An 11,520-nucleotide genomic window follows, 5' to 3' on the forward strand; every position below is an offset into this window, starting at 1 on the left:
CTTGTGGAGGCTCTAAGGGAGAATCTGTTCCTTGCCTCTCTCTAGCCTCGAGTGGCTCTGGCATCCTTGGCAATCATTCTAATTTCTCCTTTCCGCTGTGTTCTCTCTGGGTTTCAAATCTCCCTCTCCCTTCTCTTATTTGGAAAACAGTCATTGGATTTAGGGCTCTTAGTTCAGGATGATCTCATTTTAGGATTGTTAAATTAATTATATCCACAAAGAAATTCACACTCACAGCTACAGGGGGTTAGAACTTGGACATATCTTTTCGTGGGACACTATTTAAACCATGATACTTCCCAAATTTGTACTCTGTCACTAGCTTCTTGCCTGGGCTCGAAATCCACATTTCCATCTCCAACCACAGGGTACAGAAGAACTTCACATGTACAAGTCCAAACTGGCATTTACAATTTTAATTCCCTCAACTCTAATCATTCTGGATTTACTCTTGTGGTGGATGGCTCACCATCTGTCCACTCTTACAAGCTGGAAGCATGAGACTCATCCTGGATTCCTTCCTCTCTTACCTCCCACCTCCAATCAGGCACCGATTTGTGTTGCTCTGACTGGGAAATATCCCCCAAGCCTCTCCATTTCCAGCATATCCATCTTGGAGCAGCTCTCAATAGTTTTCACCAGTGGTTTGCCCAGAGCTCCTTAAGCAGCTCTCTTGACTCCTTCCCTCAGTTTACCATGGCTACAGCTGCCAGAGCTTTCTACCAAAACAGCATGAAGCTGATCATGTTAGAGGTCCATAAGCCTTGATTCAAAGCTTTGAGTCTTCCAGAAATTCAGAATCTTTTGGGTTTAAGAAAAACAAGATACAGCACATTATATAGGTCTAGCCGTGTACGCCGTGACCACGCACACAGAGTGAAATGTACGAATAGTCACACGAAGAGGGAGAAATGAAGACTATTAATGGCCTCATGTAAGTTCAGGCAGTGTTTGCTGCCACATTGTTTTGGGCCAAACTCATGAAAAGCATTCAGTTGTCAGCTTCAAGAATGTTAAACTTATGGACAAGGATTGAGGACTTATATCATTTTTCTTGAATCCCCAGTTGTCTTCTGATGGTCAAGGATTTGAAAATTGATGACTTACAACTGGCCTGTGGCCTATAGACATGTTGTGTTTGGTCATCACAATATTTGTCAGCATCTCAAATTGAAAGCCTTTAGCAGGAACATGCACCCAACAGTTCATGAAGTTGGCCAGCTTTCTACCAGCACATAGATCTTAACAACCTATGGTTTCACATGCTCACATTTTCTTCCTTATCCCTGCAGGTATTTAACCTTGAGTAGCCTGGTCTCAGCATCTGCAAATCCAGGTTGCTTCTCCATGATCATCCTGACTCCTTCTCCCATGTCTCCCTCAGCCTCCTTCTCATCCTGGGCATATTATATTATCCAGGTAAGTGAAACTTCTTAGATTATAAAGTTAAACTTCATGCCTTGGCATATGCTCTTGCCTTTGCCTGAAATACTCTTTCACCACCGTACTTCTGAGATTCAAAATTTATTCATTCAACAAAAATCTATGGAACATCTACTCACCAGTACCTGATATGTTTCCAGGGATATAGGAGAGAGTCAGACAGACAAATCCCTACCTTCGTTGAGTCCACATGATCCACCAAGCATAACCTGCCCATTAATCTTACTATTACTATATAATTAAATGTACTATTGATGCCACTTTACTTTCTCTTATTCCCATGACTTTGTTCCTGTGACAACTCTATCATGGCAACATGTTACACAAGGTATTGTACTTCCTTATGTACGTGGCTGAGCTGTCCACAGCCTGTGAGCTTCTAGAGGCCAGAATTAACATGTACGGGTTCCTGTGAGCCAACAGTCATATCTACAACTCTTTAGTAGTTGGATTTCTTGGATGTGTTGTGTTTCCGTGTTCCCCTGGCTTGCTCTCTTGACTTAAATTTGGACATCTTGAGTCACCCACGGTCCAAGTTCTATGTCAATGTAACATATTTTAGATCTTTGTTATGGCCATCCCTTCCTTTTGGGGTCTCATCTCTGTATTAGTCGGGATGGAGTAGGTTGTGTTACTGCCATAACCATGGCATTGTAGTCCTTCAACACAACACTAATTTATTTCTGTTAATACTCTATATCCAATGTGGATAGAAGGAGGCTCCTTCTTGACAAATGCTGCACATTTGTGGTGCTGGACAGAGTGAGATGTGGCAATTTATGCTTTGGCTCTTAAAGCTTCTACCTGGAGTTTACTCACACCTTATCTGTTTACAGTTCATTGCTAAAGCATGTTACTGATCATATAACTTTCAGGGGATGGGGAAGTACCTGGAAGGAGAAGAATTAGAATATTGCTAATGTACCTAGTCTAGTGACTGCTATAATGAGTTTTCACTTGTCAGCGGCTAACACAAAACAGGACACTCTCTTCTAGGGGAGAAGAGGCAAGAATCCCTTAGGTTTAAGTCAGTCCCTGGCTTTGGAAGTTCTGGGAGCTCAAGCTAGGTTAAGGAGGCAGGGTCTGGGCATAGGTGGGCTCCTTCATAGGAGACAAGGCTGAAAAATAAATGATGGAAGTGAGGTTCTAGGTGGGAATTTGACCACAGGAGCAAAGATTCTTGTGTCTAGGACTGGTGCACACAGAGTTGAATGAAGACTGTGGAAATGTGTCTAAATTATTTGGGTAGTAACCAGGAGCTCCTTAAATTTCCTTTGATAGAGTCATAATTCGTTAATTGAACACCTACTATATGCGAGGCCTCATCTTGGACTATGGACCATTGTAGCCCAATCCCTGCCTACCCATGACCTTCCTCTTCCTTTTGCTCTACCACATGGGTGGGCATTACTCTTTCTGAAATCATTATGACTCAGGGCTTTGCACGTGCTGTTCCCTTGTCTGGAACACCTTCCCTTTTCTTCTTTATGTGGCAAGTTCCTTCTCACCATTCAGACTTCAGCTTAAATATCACCCTATTTCAGTGCACCTTTTTAAATATTCCTCCCACATTCTCTTAGAGCAGGGGTTGGCACACCACAGTCCATGGGCCTGCCACCTGTTTCTGTGGATGCAGTTTTATTCCTCCTTGCTTTACATTTCATCTGCGCTGCTTTTGTCCTACAACAGGTGAGTTGCATAGCTGTGACCAAGGCCATATGGCCCACAAAGCCAAAAATATTTACTCCCTGGCTCTTTATAGAAAATATTTTCAGACCCTGTCCTAGAGTCCCTCCATTGTCATCAGTCATATTTTCCTTAATCTACTACTCTGTGAAATTATCTTATCTGTCATTTATTCTCCTTCCCTACTCCAGTGTGCTTTCCATGAGAATAGGGACCTTGCCTCTTGCTTATGGCTGCAACCCCAGGGCATTTGGAGGCATTCAATAAATACATTTGGCTTGAATGAGAAAAATAAATAGATGCTGGGTATACACTGAAAGCATAATTGGTCTGAAAACCCGGGGAGGGGCTTCGGCTGCCAAATGCAGACAAAGGGGGTGGGGTATGGAAAGAACGGGTTCTCAGGAAATGCGGTATGTTTTCCATCTTCAGATTTTGGTCAACCAGCTGCCATCAGCCTCCATCTGTTACTTAAACCATGAAAGTACAAGGAATCAATTTCACAGGCTGGCCAAGGATTCAATGGTGTGAGGTCTACAATAGGTTCTTATAGTGATGAGGCTCTCAACCTTCTCAAAGGGCTTTGGCAAACACGAGGAAAAGAAGCATGCCATTGGCTCAAGCCACTTCCCTCCTAGACGTGAAATCCCATCCGAAATCAGCACTTTATTAAAATGTTAAAGTCCCAAATCCTCCCCCAGCATTGCTGGCTCATGCAGTGTCTTACTGTGCCCAAGATGGGATAGCTTTCTGTGGAAGCCATCATCCCCCATGTCGCACTTTCCTATGTACAAATGATGCTTTAAAAAAAGGAAACCAGCTTTTCCCAAATTGCATTTTGCTAAAGAAATCAACAGCAATGACTTGTAGGCTCAGGCAGTGTTTTTGAAGAGGAAAAGATGCAGGAGGCAAGCATAGGGGGCTCGGGGATGGGAGGAAGGAGCTGGGTGTGCTCGCAGATTTCACTCTGGAACACCTTCCCTGGACATAGAGGTACAAAAATGGAGGGGGTCCTTTCTGTAAGTGTTGGAGTCATAGAACGTCCTCATGTAGAAATACATCTGCACAAACCACCACCACCCTTGGTTCCCATCTTTCTCCCACCCTCTGCTCTGAGTGCACCAGCAGGTTCTGTAGGACCTACCTCTGATATAGCTCCTGACTCTCACCTCCTCTCCATCACCAGCAGCACGTTCTGGACCAGCTGCCATCAACTCACACTTGGATTAATGGAATGGCCTCCTAACTGGGTTTCTGGTGTCTACTTCTGCTGTGGCTTCAAAAACTCATTTTCTCTCCTCTGTTGTGGCGATCTCTCAAAGACATAAGGCAGATCAGTCACTATTCTGGGTCAAACCATTCAAACTCCCTACCATGGCCAATGAGGCCCTAAAAATCTGACCCTTTCAGTGTCTCTAGTCTCATTCCCTCAACCTGCCCTTCACTCCACCTTGTCAGGTGTCCTTGTCCCCTTGCTATAACTCCAACATGACAAACCTGCATTTTCTGAGAACCCTTCTGCTCGATGTTCACTCTGCCTGCAATAGTTTTGGCCACTGGTCTTTCCTACCAGCTCCTGTGTTCATTCAGGTCCCAGCTCATATCTCACCTCTTCAGAGAGGCCACCCTGACCCCTTATCACTGCAGTGACCCTCTCTTTAACCCCTTGGGTTATTTCCTCCATGGCCCTCATCACCATCTAAAATCTCTTGTTTATTTGTGTACTTGCCTCTTACTTCTCTTGCTTCCTTCTGGCCTGAGCTCCAGGCCTCAAACTGTGCCCAGTGCATGGTGGACTCAAGGGGCAAAGTAAGGGGTAACTACTAAATGTCTGAATGCTGCTTACTTCAGAATAACAGATCTTCTGTTAAAGAACTGGGTACATTCTGGTCTTCATTCATTCATTTAATTAATCAATGTCCTGTCACCTGCTAGATGACAGCCTCTGGGCTCGATGCTGCAGGTAGAGAAAAGAAGACTCAGGCTTTGCCCTTAGGTGACTTAGCAAGGGTGAGTAGGACAGATAGAACACTGGGGGCAGGCAGAGGTTTCTGCCTGGTAAGTGCCAGAGCAGAGCTGTGAACTACAACAAAGACCCACAGGAGCACAGGGAGCACCGACTTACATTCCCCAATGGAGCTGAAAAGACACCATGGAAGAGGTGGCATTTCAGTTGGGTTTTGAGGGGTGGTGAGGAGCTTGTTAGCTGTAGAAGAGCATGGAAGAGGTATGACACCTAGCCAAAAATGAATTCTTCAGAGGTAGAAGTAACCCAAGAAGATTAAAGAGGAAAGATGAGTTCCATGAGGTGCTGGTTCTATGATCTTCCCAGGAATGGAAGGGAGGGACAGGAAGAGAGACAGAGAAGTCATCAGGAAAGAGGGAGCAGGAGTACGTGTGAACAACCATCCCTCAGTTTCATTCTCTTCCCGCAAGTATCATGATATGTGATGCTCTTTTGCCTTCAATTCCTTACTCAACCAACACTGTGCACACACAGGTACTGGGATGGTAGGGATAAATAATGAACCCAATGGGTAGCTCTCTGCTCTTGGGGAGTTCACAGTCAGTAGAGGACGGATGTGTGGACAGGAAATAGGTCGGGTCCATGTGGCCAGTGTTTTACGTGGGAAATTATGCTGTCTTATGCTCCTAGACACAGGGTAATGGTTAAGTACACAGATTCTGGAAACTGACTGAGCCCAGGTACAAATATGGCCTCCACTGTCTTGTGTGAATCTTGGTTTTCTCTCATATAGTGAAATAAGTTTTTAAATGGATAGATGGGATTATAATTATAGCCCCCCGCTATTGTTGAACCCGGCTGTGTGCTAAGGGCTTTTCTTGGAGCATCCCAGTTAATCTGCCCAACTCAATGACAGTGGTAATATTACTCTAAATTCTATCTACATTTTACAGATGAGGATGCTGAACAGAGTAGTTCAGTAACTTTTTAAAGGTCTCACAGCTTGGGGACATCTGCGTGGCTCCATCAGTTAAGCATCTGCCTTAGGCTCAGGTCATGATCCCAGGCTCCTCGGATCGAGCCCCGCATCAGGCTTGCTCAGTGGGGAGCCTGCTTCTCCTTCTCCCTCTGCCACTCCCCTGCTTGTGCTCCTTTCTCTCTCTGTCAAATAAATAAATAAAATCTTCTAACAGAAAAAGTCACCCAGCTTGGTCTGAGTCATTCCAAGCACTCTGGTTAATGCCTTCCCCCTACAGCCACAGAGACTCTGCTGGTTCCCCTGGGCAAAGTCCGGCCATCTACTGAATTCCCAACTGATGTGACATCAGACCAAACAATGCCTGAAACCATCTTCCCAAACTGCTGACCCCTTGTCTTTAGGCTTCTGCCTACTGGCTGTTGTTACCTTAGGCCCTCTTCTGAGCCTCCGTTTCCCTATCTGTAAACTGAGGGGGCTAGACCAGAGCATCCTGAGATTTGCATCCCTGCATTACAGTACAGGCTATTTGAATGAAAGGAGAAGCAATGCTAAGGCCCTTCTAGACCTTGCTCGTGAGCTTGAGCATTTTGGCCAAGAGTCCTTGCAATCAGTTTTGTGATTCTTTGCTGGTCTTAGGGAGGGAGTGAGTGCTTTCTATTGGCTCTCCTTCCCACCTTCCAGCATTCTAGCTTAAGAGTCATTCCTAAGGACTATAGGACTTTCTGGCAAAGTGTGGCTCTGTAGGCTTCACTGGGTCCTTGAGTACAAGCTTCCAGCAGCAATAAAGTGGAGAAACTTTCCTCTCTCTAGGCTCTTGCATATAAGCAGGGATAATGAAGGGATAAATGTTCTTTGCCCACTTTCTTGAATTAATCACAGTCAGCAGGGGTCAACCCCCTTTCATTCCAAGAATGCATCCATTTCAGGGAGGAAAGTTGTTCCCTTCTCCATCCAGACAGGACCCAGCAAGAAGGTCCTGGGTTGCCTTTGGCCAGCGAATCTGATCTCAGTGGGAGGGTCTATATTCCAGTTTTGGCTCTTCTATGGCCAACAGAATAGCTTTGGCCAAGTCCTAGAGTCTCTCTAGGACTCCGTTCCCCATCCGTAAGATGGGAATAAATATTTTCCCTACCTAGTAGTCATGAGGAGTGTAAAACAATGAGAAGAGGCAAGTTTCAAGTTGAATACTCTGGAGCGGTGGAGACACTCAATACATGTGAAGGAAGCCTGAGACATGTATTTTGATTTGATGGAGGAAAGAGCCTTGCAGACATCAGACCTGTCCCAGGAAGCATTGTTCTGGCCCCAGATGTTACATACTCAGATGAAGGTAGAACAAACACATGGTGTTCAAGGGTGAGCGCCATGAGGGCGATGAACTTTGCCTGTTTGGTTCACTGTTCTATTCTTGGGGCCTGGCACAGAGTAGGTGTTCAAGAAATGTTTGCAGAGTGGATACATGATTTGGCAGAGTGGAATCAAGTCTAACACGGGGCTGAGGGAGTATAAGACCGGATGGTGTTTAAATTCACTTTCAGTTCTGCAAACTTATGTCTTGGGACTTTCTAGGGGACCTTAACAACAGTATTCTCAGTGTTTAAATTACGAAATGCTGCCCAAACTCAACTATATCAGGCAAAGCCTGGTTCAAGGAAGAAAGGCGGAAAAAAAAAAAAAAAAAAGAACCCAACCCCAAAAAAACCACCCTTCCTTTGGGTTAATTGGAAAGGGCCTTTGCAGAAGGGAATAGGGCTCTTTTTGGAAGCAATTCTCTATTTTGTCCTTTGTGCCACCTGTCCACCTCCCACTTCTGAGCATGAGGACTTAGAAACAGGAGGTAAGGAAGTTCTTTCCTTTTGGACACCACTGGCCCTTGCCTTTTTATTTCCTTGGCTTCCTGAGACTGTTGGACCAGTCTCAGCTTTCCTCACAGAGGGCTCAGTGTCTATGTGGGAAGAGCATAATCAGGGAGATCACGGGGAGAAGAGACAGACGGAGGACAGAGACATTTAACAACTCCCTTCCCTGCTCATCTCTACAAAGGGGACTGGTGCCCAGCCCGTTTTCTTCTCCTAGATCACCCTGGTTTCCCTAACTTCTCTCCGGGCCATATGCTCTGCTTGTTTATTTGTTCCCAGGCCCAGGGAGGATCTGAGAAGGGAGGGAAGTAAATCACACTACCAGAGTAGGCAGTACAAGAAAGTGGCAAGGAGACCAGGGCTAGGGCCTTCCAGGTAGCAGCCAAATGAAAATGCCTTATACATAAGCCATGGGGGCCACGTTTGCACACTCCACCCAGACTCTGTGTTCTTGGCAGCCAGCCCCAGACCTGTTTATAGATTTATTTCTTCACCACCTAGAATGAAATTGCCTTCAGGATTGTACTTGTAGGCAGCCCATTCACATGGCCTGCCTTTTAAGCTAGTTCTCTTTTTACTTTTGGTCCATGAAGATGAGTTGCAAAATGCTTCCATGTGTGAGCTCCTAGAGGTTGAATCTGACTTATCTCCGAAACCCTTGGTGTTTGGCCCAGTGCTTGGCATGATATCGTCCCACAGTAAATATTTGTAAAATGATTGAATGAGCAGTTAGATTTCTTTGAGGGATTACACTTCTACAGCTTCACCTTTCTCTCCAGATTGTTCTCCAGATTAATCTTCTGCTTTGTGTGTACATAAGGGTGTGTTTGGCTGCAAGTAAAAGAAAACCTGGCTGATTGTGGATGAAATCATTAAACATTTATTGTTTTGTTTTTCTTTAACAAGTCGGGAGACAAGTAGCTCCAGGCTTGCTTTATTGTCTCAACAACGTCATCGAGAACCCAGACCCTTCTGCTCCTTCTGCTTTGCTGTCCAATGGGCATCTCTCACGTGCCTTGTTGGGTTTCATATGAACTTTCTCCACTTCCTCTATTGAATTTTTTCAGATGGAGATGAGGCTTTAACACATTGATTGCAAACCCACAGCTTCACGACATCTTTGTTTAGCTTTCAATATTTTTAAAAATTGAAAGTGGTTTCCAACATTTAAAATTTGGGGTATTTTACATAAAATTTCAGATCTTTGAGCTCTCTTCAAAAGTCGCAAGATGTGGAAATGCAGCATGGCTTATAACAGGCAAGAGCCAGTGGTGGTGGTCCTCTTTGGATGAGGTAGGTTCTGTCTACTTCTCTGGAGTTCCCACCACTTGTGTTGATTGCAACCTGCCAGCCTGTGATTGAGTCTGGACCCTACTCTAAAGATTTTTTCACCCCATTGGCCTGCATTGTCAGGCCATCTATTGAAAAAGCTCTTACAGCTACTTTCCCTCTAAGAATTGCTCTAGACTACACTTCCCATGTTCCTTTTTTGGTTCTTTATGGACTCCATCTGTTGGCTCTATGAAAGTCTCCAGTTCTCTCCCACCCTTTGATTGGAAGCCTGCTCACTAGGGGAAAAAATGTCTCTCCCATTGAAACTGCATTAAGGTCTGGCTATGTGTGAGAGGGCAAATGACTGATCCTGTGAAAGATTTGGAAAATGCATAATAATATGAAGCAGTGAGAATTGACCTTCCTCCCATCACCAAGATAACCCTATTGATACTTGTATGTGAACAACTTCTGGGGCGCTTCCAACATGGTAGGCACTGTTCCAAGTGCTTTCCATGCATTATTCCATTCAATTCTCCAGACAACTCTAGAAGATAGGTATAATGCTTATCTTCCTTTTGCAAATAACAAAGTCAAGGCATGAGGAGGTTCGATACAGCTCCTAAGGACACATAGCTGATACATGTTGAAACCTCAGTTTTAATTAAAGTAGTCTGACTCTAGGGTGCACATTCGTAAAAACCATAATATACTGAGTATGTGCATATATGCATATTTTATGCACAGTTTCCTGGAGTTTGCATCACTTACCCCCTAGGAATAGTGTAATGGGTATTCCTTTTGTGGAGTTTTCAAAGAACTCACTAAAATGCCCCCAAAAAACCCCAGGGTTTAGGGGCCAGTCCCTCCTATTATTCTGTTTGAATTGCTATACCTTCTTAATATCCTGGATGACTAGACTCCTTGACTCAAAGAGTCAAGACATTGGCAAGGCATATCTTTTTTCGCTTAAGCATTTCCTATTAGTAGTATGGCTATGACAACTTTTTATGGATACCAAGGGTCATGGGGGAAAAGTAAAGAAAATAATTTTTATATCAGAACTATTATGTGTCTGGCATTTGACATGCATTACCTCACAATGTCCCAAGTGTGTGGACATTATTATTTCCATTTTTTTTTTTCTGCAGGGAAGGAAAGGAAGATGAAGTCACATGTTAAAAGGGGAAAAAACTAGATATAGTGGACTAGAATGTGAACCCATGTGGGTCCAATTTTAAAGTTCATTTCTTCATGCTCTGTACTATACTCCATTGGATAATGTCACTAATGATAATGGAAAGGGTAACCATCACATAATTTTGTCAGAAGAATTATGAAATGTCTGGCAAGAATGCTCTGTGCCCTTTCTTGTGGGCATCCCTGTGAGATACATGTGCATAAAGTGACGTGATTGATTTATGGGCACACTCACGTTAAATCACAGAGCTGTCCTTGAAAAACTGAGTGTAAGTTAAAGTTGCAAAAAAAAGGATGACTTTGAAGTTCGTTTCAGGGGAATCGATAAGATATTGTATTTCTTTGTAACACACGTAACATGACTGCTCTGTCAACTGCTCTGTTGTGAAAATCTGGCTTTCTTAGAAGGAATTACCTCTGTTGTGAGGACGGCCCAAGTATAGACCTATGATGGATGGGCTAATCATCTTTGATTAAAAAAGAACCCCCCCCCAAATTTTTACAACATCATTACACCACCATTTATGGACCTTATGTGATAATCTAGTTTCAAAGCACTAAATATGTATCTCTTGAGTGAATGAATTCACTGCGTCCTGGACCTGAGAAGATTCTGAGATGAAGAAGATTCCCCCTCTTGTCTTTAGGAATCTCAAGGTCTGCCAGGAAGACAAATAGGTAAGCAGATCTATATAAGGGTGTGATTAATGCAAGCAAAGAAATGTTCTTTTTATTGTTTCCATGATCCATTTCTTCAAAAGAGTTTAATATTTAGCTTCTATTAGGTGCCATGCTGTAAGCTCAGGAGCAGAGAGACAGTGGAAGAAAAAAAAGAGAGAGATGGCCCCAGCCTCTTTGAGTTCATGGTTTGTCACTCTATCTGTGCAGGAGGCAGTCCATGATAGTAGCTGAGTGCATGGGCTCCAGCCCCATGCTGTGTGGGTTCACATCCCCGCTGCCTTGCTAGTTCTCCGACCTCAAGTAAATTAACCAACCTTTCCATGCTTTAGTGTCCTCTGTCCTCTGGACCCAAAAATAGTATAGTACCAACTTCATAGAATTGTTATAAAGCTCAAATGAATTAACATTTGAAAGCAGAATGATGTTCATCAATT

The 11,520-nt window shown here is 43.9% G+C and overlaps 1 long non-coding RNA gene across 1 annotated transcript; it reads left to right on the plus strand.

Annotated features, from left to right (window-relative positions):
- Positions 1-1,322: 1,322 nt before the first annotated feature.
- On the plus strand, positions 1,323-10,392 carry LOC116854674. Its single transcript, XR_004380204.1, has 2 exons — positions 1,323-1,419; positions 10,357-10,392. It is a non-coding gene; the product is annotated as an uncharacterized LOC116854674 (long non-coding RNA).
- The last annotated feature ends 1,128 nt before the right edge of the window (positions 10,393-11,520 follow it).

Source organism: Lontra canadensis, unplaced genomic scaffold, assembly GCF_010015895.1.
Source record: "Lontra canadensis isolate GAN:19392208 unplaced genomic scaffold, GSC_riverotter_1.0 scaffold93, whole genome shotgun sequence".
Classification (NCBI taxonomy): Eukaryota; Metazoa; Chordata; class Mammalia; order Carnivora; family Mustelidae; genus Lontra; species Lontra canadensis.